The sequence below is a fragment of the Pongo pygmaeus genome, chromosome 1 (genome assembly GCF_028885625.2).
Source record: "Pongo pygmaeus isolate AG05252 chromosome 1, NHGRI_mPonPyg2-v2.0_pri, whole genome shotgun sequence".
Lineage (NCBI taxonomy): Eukaryota > Metazoa > Chordata > Mammalia > Primates > Hominidae > Pongo > Pongo pygmaeus.
The window spans coordinates 136,149,313-136,155,830 of NC_072373.2; positions in this window are offsets into that span (position 1 = coordinate 136,149,313).

Consider the following 6,518-nt stretch of genomic DNA (forward strand, 5'->3'; position numbering starts at 1 on the left):
GTAGCCAACACCAGAGCACCCAGATATATAAAGCAAATATTAGACCTGAGGAGAGTGATAGACTCCAAAACAATAAAAGCTGGGGACTTCAACACCTCATTGTCAGCACTGGACAGATCATCTAGACAGAAAATTAACAAAAAGACTTTAGATTTAAACTGCACTTTAGACCAAATAGACCTAAAAGACATCTAAAGAACATTTTATCCAACAGCTGCAGGACATACATTCTTCTCATCAGCACATGGCACATTCTTCAGGATAGACTATGTGTTAGGCTACAAAACAAGGCTCAATACATTTTTAAAAAGTTGAAATTATACCAAGAATATTCTCAGAACACAATGGAATAAAACTAGAAATCAATAAAAGGAAGAATTTTGGAAACTACACAAACACATGGAAACTAAACAACATGCTCCTGAATGACCATTGGCTCAGTGAATAAATTAGGAAGGGAATAAAAAAATTCTTGAAACAAATAAAAATAGAAATAAAACATACCAAAACCTATGAGATACAGCAAAAGAAGTGCTAAGAAGGAAGTTTATAGCAATTAGCAATGAACACCTACATCAAAAAAGTAAAAAGATTTCTTTTTTTTTTTTTTTTGAGACAGAGTCTCACTCTGTCACTCAGGCTGGAGTTCAGTGGCGTGATCTTGGCTCACTGCAAACTCCACCTCCCAGGTTCAAGCGATTCTCCTGCCTCAGACTCCCAAGTAACTGGGACTACAGGTGCTCACCACCACACCTGGCTAATTTTTGTATTTTTAGTAGAAGCAGGGTTTCACCATGTTGGCCAGGCTGGTCTTGAATTCCTGACCTCAAATGATCTGCCCACCTTGGCGTTTCAAAGTGCTGGGATTACAGGCATGAGCCACTGTACCCAGCTGTAAAAAGATTTCATATAAGCAGTCTAACAATATACCTAAAGGAATCAGAAAAGCAAGAACATGCCAAACCCAAAATTAGTAAAAGAAATAATAAAGATCAGAGTAGAAATAAAATAGAGACTTAAAAAGCACACAAAGAATCAGTGACACAAAAAGCTGGTTTTTTTAAAAAGATAAAATTGATAAGCCAGTAGCTAGACTATCCAAAAAAAAAAGAGAGAAGATCCAAATAAACAAAATCAGAAATGAAAAAAGAGACATAACAACTGATAACATATAACTATAAAAGATCATCAGAGACTATTGTGAACAACTATATGCTAACAAATTAGAAAAACTAGAGGAAATGGATAAATTACTAGACGTACACAACCTACCAAGATTGAGTTAGGAAGAAATAGAAAACCTGAACAGACCAATAATGAGTAACAAGGTTGAATCCATAATAAAAAGACTCCCAACAAAGAAAAGCCCAGGATCTGAAGGCTTCATTGCCAAATTCTACCAAATTTATAAAGACCTAACAAGCGGCCGGGCGTGGTGGTTCACGCCTGTAATCCCACCACTTTGGGAGGCCGAGGCGGGCGGATCACAAAGTCAAGAGATCAAGAACATCCTGGCCAACATGGTGAAACCGCATCTCTATTAAAAGTACAAAAATTAGCTGGGCGTAGTGGTGCACGCCTGTAATCCCAGCTACTCGGGAGGCTGAGGCAGGAGAATCGCTTGAACCCAGGAGGCAGAGGTTGCAGTGAGCCGGGATTGTGCCACTGCACTCCAGCCTGATGACAGAGCAAGACTCCATCTCAAAAAAAAAAAAAAAAAGACCAAACACCTATTGTCCTCAAACTATTCAAAAAAATTAAAGAGGAAGGAATTCTCTCTAACTCATTCTAGGAGGCCAGCATCAACCTGACACCAAAACCAGACAAAGACACAACAAAAAAAGAAAACTAGAGGCCAATATCTGTTACGGGAAGTCAGGGACCCCGAACGGAGGGACCGGCTGAAGCCATGGCAGAAGAACATAAATTGTGAAGATTTCATGGACATTTATTAGTTCCCCAAATTAATACTTTTATAATTTCTTATGCCTGTCTTTACTGCAATCTCTGAACATAAATTGTGAAGATTTCATGGACACGTATCACTTCCCCAGTCAATACCCCTGTGATTTCCTATGCCTGTCTTTACTTTAATCTCTTAATCCTGTCATCTTCGTAAACTGAGGAGGATGTATGTCACCTTATGACCCTGTGATGATTGTGTTAACTGCACAAATGGTTTGTAGAGCATGTGTGTTTGAACAATATGAAATCTGGGCACCTTGAAAAAAGAACAGGATAACAGGAATGTTCAGGGAACAAGAGAGATAACCTTAAACTATGACTGCCGGTGAGCCAGGCAGAACAGAGCCATATTTCTCTTCTTTCAAAAGCAAATGGGAGAAATATCGCTGAATTCTTTTTCTCAGCAAGGAACATCCCTGAGAAATAGAATGCATCCCTGAGGGGATGCCTCTGAAATGGCCACTTTGGGGATGGCTGTCTTTTACGGTTGTAGCGGAGGGATGAAATAAGCCCTGGTCTCCCATAGCACTCCCAGGCTTATTAGGACGAGGAAATTCCTGCCTAATAAACTTTGGTCAGACCCGTTGTCTGCTCTCAAACCCTGTCTCCTGATAAGATGTTATCAATGACAATGCATGCCCGAAACTTCATTAGCAATTTTAATTTTGCCCCAGTCCTGTAGTCCTGTGATTTCACCCTGCCTCAATTTACCTAGTGATATCTTATTACTTTGTGAAGCATGTCATCTCTGTGACCCACACCCTATTCGTACACTCCCTCCCCTTTTGAAAATCACTAATAAAAACTTGCTGGTTTTATGGCTCAGGGGGCATCACGGAACATGCCGACATGTGATGTCTCCCCCGGACACCCAACTTTAAAATTTCTCTCTTTTGTACTCTTTCCCTTTATTTCTCAGACCAGCCAACACTTAGGGAAAATAGAAAATAACCTACGTGAAATATCGGGGCTGAATTTTGCCTGATAAATATCCCTGATGAACACTGATCAAAAATTTTCAAAAAAATACCAGAAATTGTACATCAAAAGATATTATACCCCATAGTCAAGTGGGATTTATCCCAGGGATGCAAGAATAGTACAACATATGCAAATCAATAAATGTAATTACATCATATCAACAGAATGAAGGACAAAAACTATGATTGTCTCAACAGATGCAAAAAAAAAAAGAGCACTTGATAAAATCCAACATCCCTTCATGATAAAAACTCTCAACAAACTAGGCATAGAAGGAATATACCTCAACATTAATGATATGGTATGGCCTTGTGTCCCCACTCAAATCTCATCTCAAATTGTAATCCCCATGTATTGAGGGAGGTACCTGGTAGGAAGTGATTGGATCATGGGGGCAATTTGCTCCATGCTGTTCTCATGATAATGAATGAGTTATCATGAGATCTGATGGTTTAAAAGTGTTTGGCAGTTCCCTCCTTGCTCTCTCTCTCTCCTGCCACCATGTAAGATGTGCCTTGCTTCCTCTTCACCTTCCCCTATGATTGTAAGTTTCCTGAGGCCTCCCCAGCCATGCAGAAATGTGAGCCAATTAAACTTCTTTTCTTTATAAATTACCCAGTCTCAGCTATTCTTTATAGCAGTGTGAAAATGGACTAATACAGAAAATTGTTACTGAGAGATGGGTACAGAAATAAAGAGAACTGAAAATGTGGAAATGACTTTGGAACTGGATAATGGGCAAAGGTTGGAATAGTTTGGAGGGCTCAGAAGAAGACAGGAAGATGTGGGAAAGTTTGGGACTTCCTAGGGACTTATTGAATGGTTTTGACTAAAATGCTGATAGTGATATGGACAATGAAGTCCAGGCTGAGGTGGTCTCGGAGATGAGGAACTTATTGGGAATGGGAGTAAAGGTCACCTTGCTATGCTTTAGCAAAGAGACTGGTGGCATTTTGTCCCTGCCCTGGAGATCTATAGAACTTTGAACTTGAGAGAGATGATTTAGGGTATCTGGCATAAGAAATGTCTAAGGAGCAAAGCATTCAAGCAGTGACCTGGCTGATTCTGAAAGTGTTCAGTCATATGTGTTTCAGATAAGAGATTATCTGAAACTGGAACTTTTATTTAAAAGGGACACAAAGCATGAAAGTTTGGAAAATTTGCAGCCTGACCATGAGGTAGAAAAGAAAAACCCATTTTCTAGGGAGGAATTCAACCTAGCTGAAGAAATTTGCATAAGTAATGAGGAGCTGAATATTAATAGCTAAGACAATGGGGGAAATGTCTCCAAGGCTATGTCAGAGATCTTCATAGCAGCCCTTCCCATCATAGGTCTGGAGGCCTAGGAAGGAAAAATGGTTTAGTGGGCTGGACCCAGGGCCCAACTGCTCTGTGAAGACTTAGGACTTAGTGCCCTGAGTCATAGCCACTTCAGCTCCAGCCATGGCTAAAAGGAGCCAAGGTACAGCTCAGGCCATGGTTTCAGAGGGTGCAATCTCCAAGCCTTGATGGCTTCCACATGGTGTTGGTCCTGCAGGTGCACAGAAGACAAGAGTTGAGGCATGCCAGCCTCCACCTAGATTTCAAAGAATGTATGGAAACACCTGGATGTCCAGGCAGAAGTCTGCTGCAGGGGCGGAGCCCTCATGAAGACCCTCTAATAGGGCAATGCACAGGGGAAATGTGTGGTTGGAGCCCCCACACAGAGTCCCCACTGGGGCACTGCCTAGTGGAACTGTGAGAAGAGGGCCACCATCCACCAGACCCCAGAATGGTAGATCTGACAGCTCACTCATGTACCTGGAAAAGCCTCAGGCACTCAATACCAGCCCCTGAAAGTATCCATGGGGGCTGTACCCTGTAGAACCACAAGGGTGGAGCTGCCCAAGGCCTTGGGAGCCCAACCATTGCATCAATGTGCCCTGGGTGTGAGACTTGGAGTGAAAGAAGACTATGGCTTTAAGATTTAACGAGCACCCTGCCAGGTTTTGGACTTGCGTGGGGTATGGTCCCTTTGTTTTGGCCAATTTCTCCCATTTAGAACAGGAACATTTACCCAATGCCTGTACCCCCATTGCATCTTGGAAGGAAAAACTTGTTTTTTATTTTACAGGCTCATAGGCAGAAGCGACTTGCCTTGTCTCAGATGAGACTTTGGACTTGGGCTTTTGGGTTAATGCTGGAATGAGTTAAGACTTTGGGATACTGTTGGGAAGGCATGATTATGTTTTGAGATGTGAGAAGGACATGATATTTGGGAGAGGCCTGGGGCAGAATGATATGGTTTGGCTTTGTGCCCCCACTCAAATCTCATCTCAAATTGTAATCCCCACGTATTGAGTGAGGGACTTGGTGAGAAGTGATTGGATCATGGGTGCAGATTCCCCCATGCGTTTCTCATGATAGTGAGTGAGTTATCACGAGATCTATTGGTTTAAAAGTGTTTGGCAATTCACCCCTTGCCCTCTCCCTCCTCTGCCACCATGTAAGATGTGCCTTGCTTTCCCTTCACCTTTCACCATGATTGTAAGTTTCCTGAGACCTCCCCAGCCATGCAGAATTGTGAGTCAATTAAACCTCTTTTCTTTATAAATAACCCAGTCTCAGGTATTCTTTATAGCAGTGTGAAAATGGACTAATACAATAATAAATGAGAAATTCACAGCTAATATAACAGTAAATGAGGAAAAGCTGAGAGACCCTCCTCTAAGAACTGAAACATGACAAGGATGCCCACTTTCACTGCTCCTATTTAAAATAGCATTAAAAGTGCTAGCCAGAGCAACTGGGCAAGAGAAAGAAAGAAGTGGCATCCAAATTGGAAAAGAAGAAGTCAAATTGCCCCTCTTTACAAATAACATAATCTTATGTCTAAAAAACCCTAAGGACTCCACCAAAAAACTCTTAGATCTGATAAACAAATTCAGTAAAGTTATAGAAAAGATACAAAATCAACAGACAAAAATCAATATTGTTCCTATACATCAATAATGAAATAGCTGAAAAAGAAAGCAAGAAAACAATTCCATTTACAGTAACTATAAAAACATTAAAAAAATAAAATAGCTAGGCATACATTTAACCAAAGAAGTGAAAAAACTCTACAAAACACTGATGTAATCAATTGACAATGACACAAACAAATGGAAAGATATCTCATGATCATGGATCGGAAGAGTTAATATGGTTAAAATAACCATACTGCCCAAGGCAATCTACAGATTTAATGCAATCTCTATCAAAATACCAACGTCATTTTTCACGGAAATAGAAAAAAACAATTCCAAAATTTGTATAGAACAAAAAAAGAGCCTGAATAGCCAAAGCAATCCTGAGCAAAAATAACAAAGTTGGAGGCATCACACTGCCTGAGTTCAAAATATATTACAATGCCATAGTAACCAAACAGCACGGTATTGGTATAAAAATAGACACATTGACCAATGGAACAGAATAGAGAACCCAGATGTAAATCCACATATTTATAGCCAATGGATTTTTCACAAAGCACCAAGACCACACATTAAGGAATGGATACCCTCTTCAATAAATTGTGCCAGGAAAACTGAATA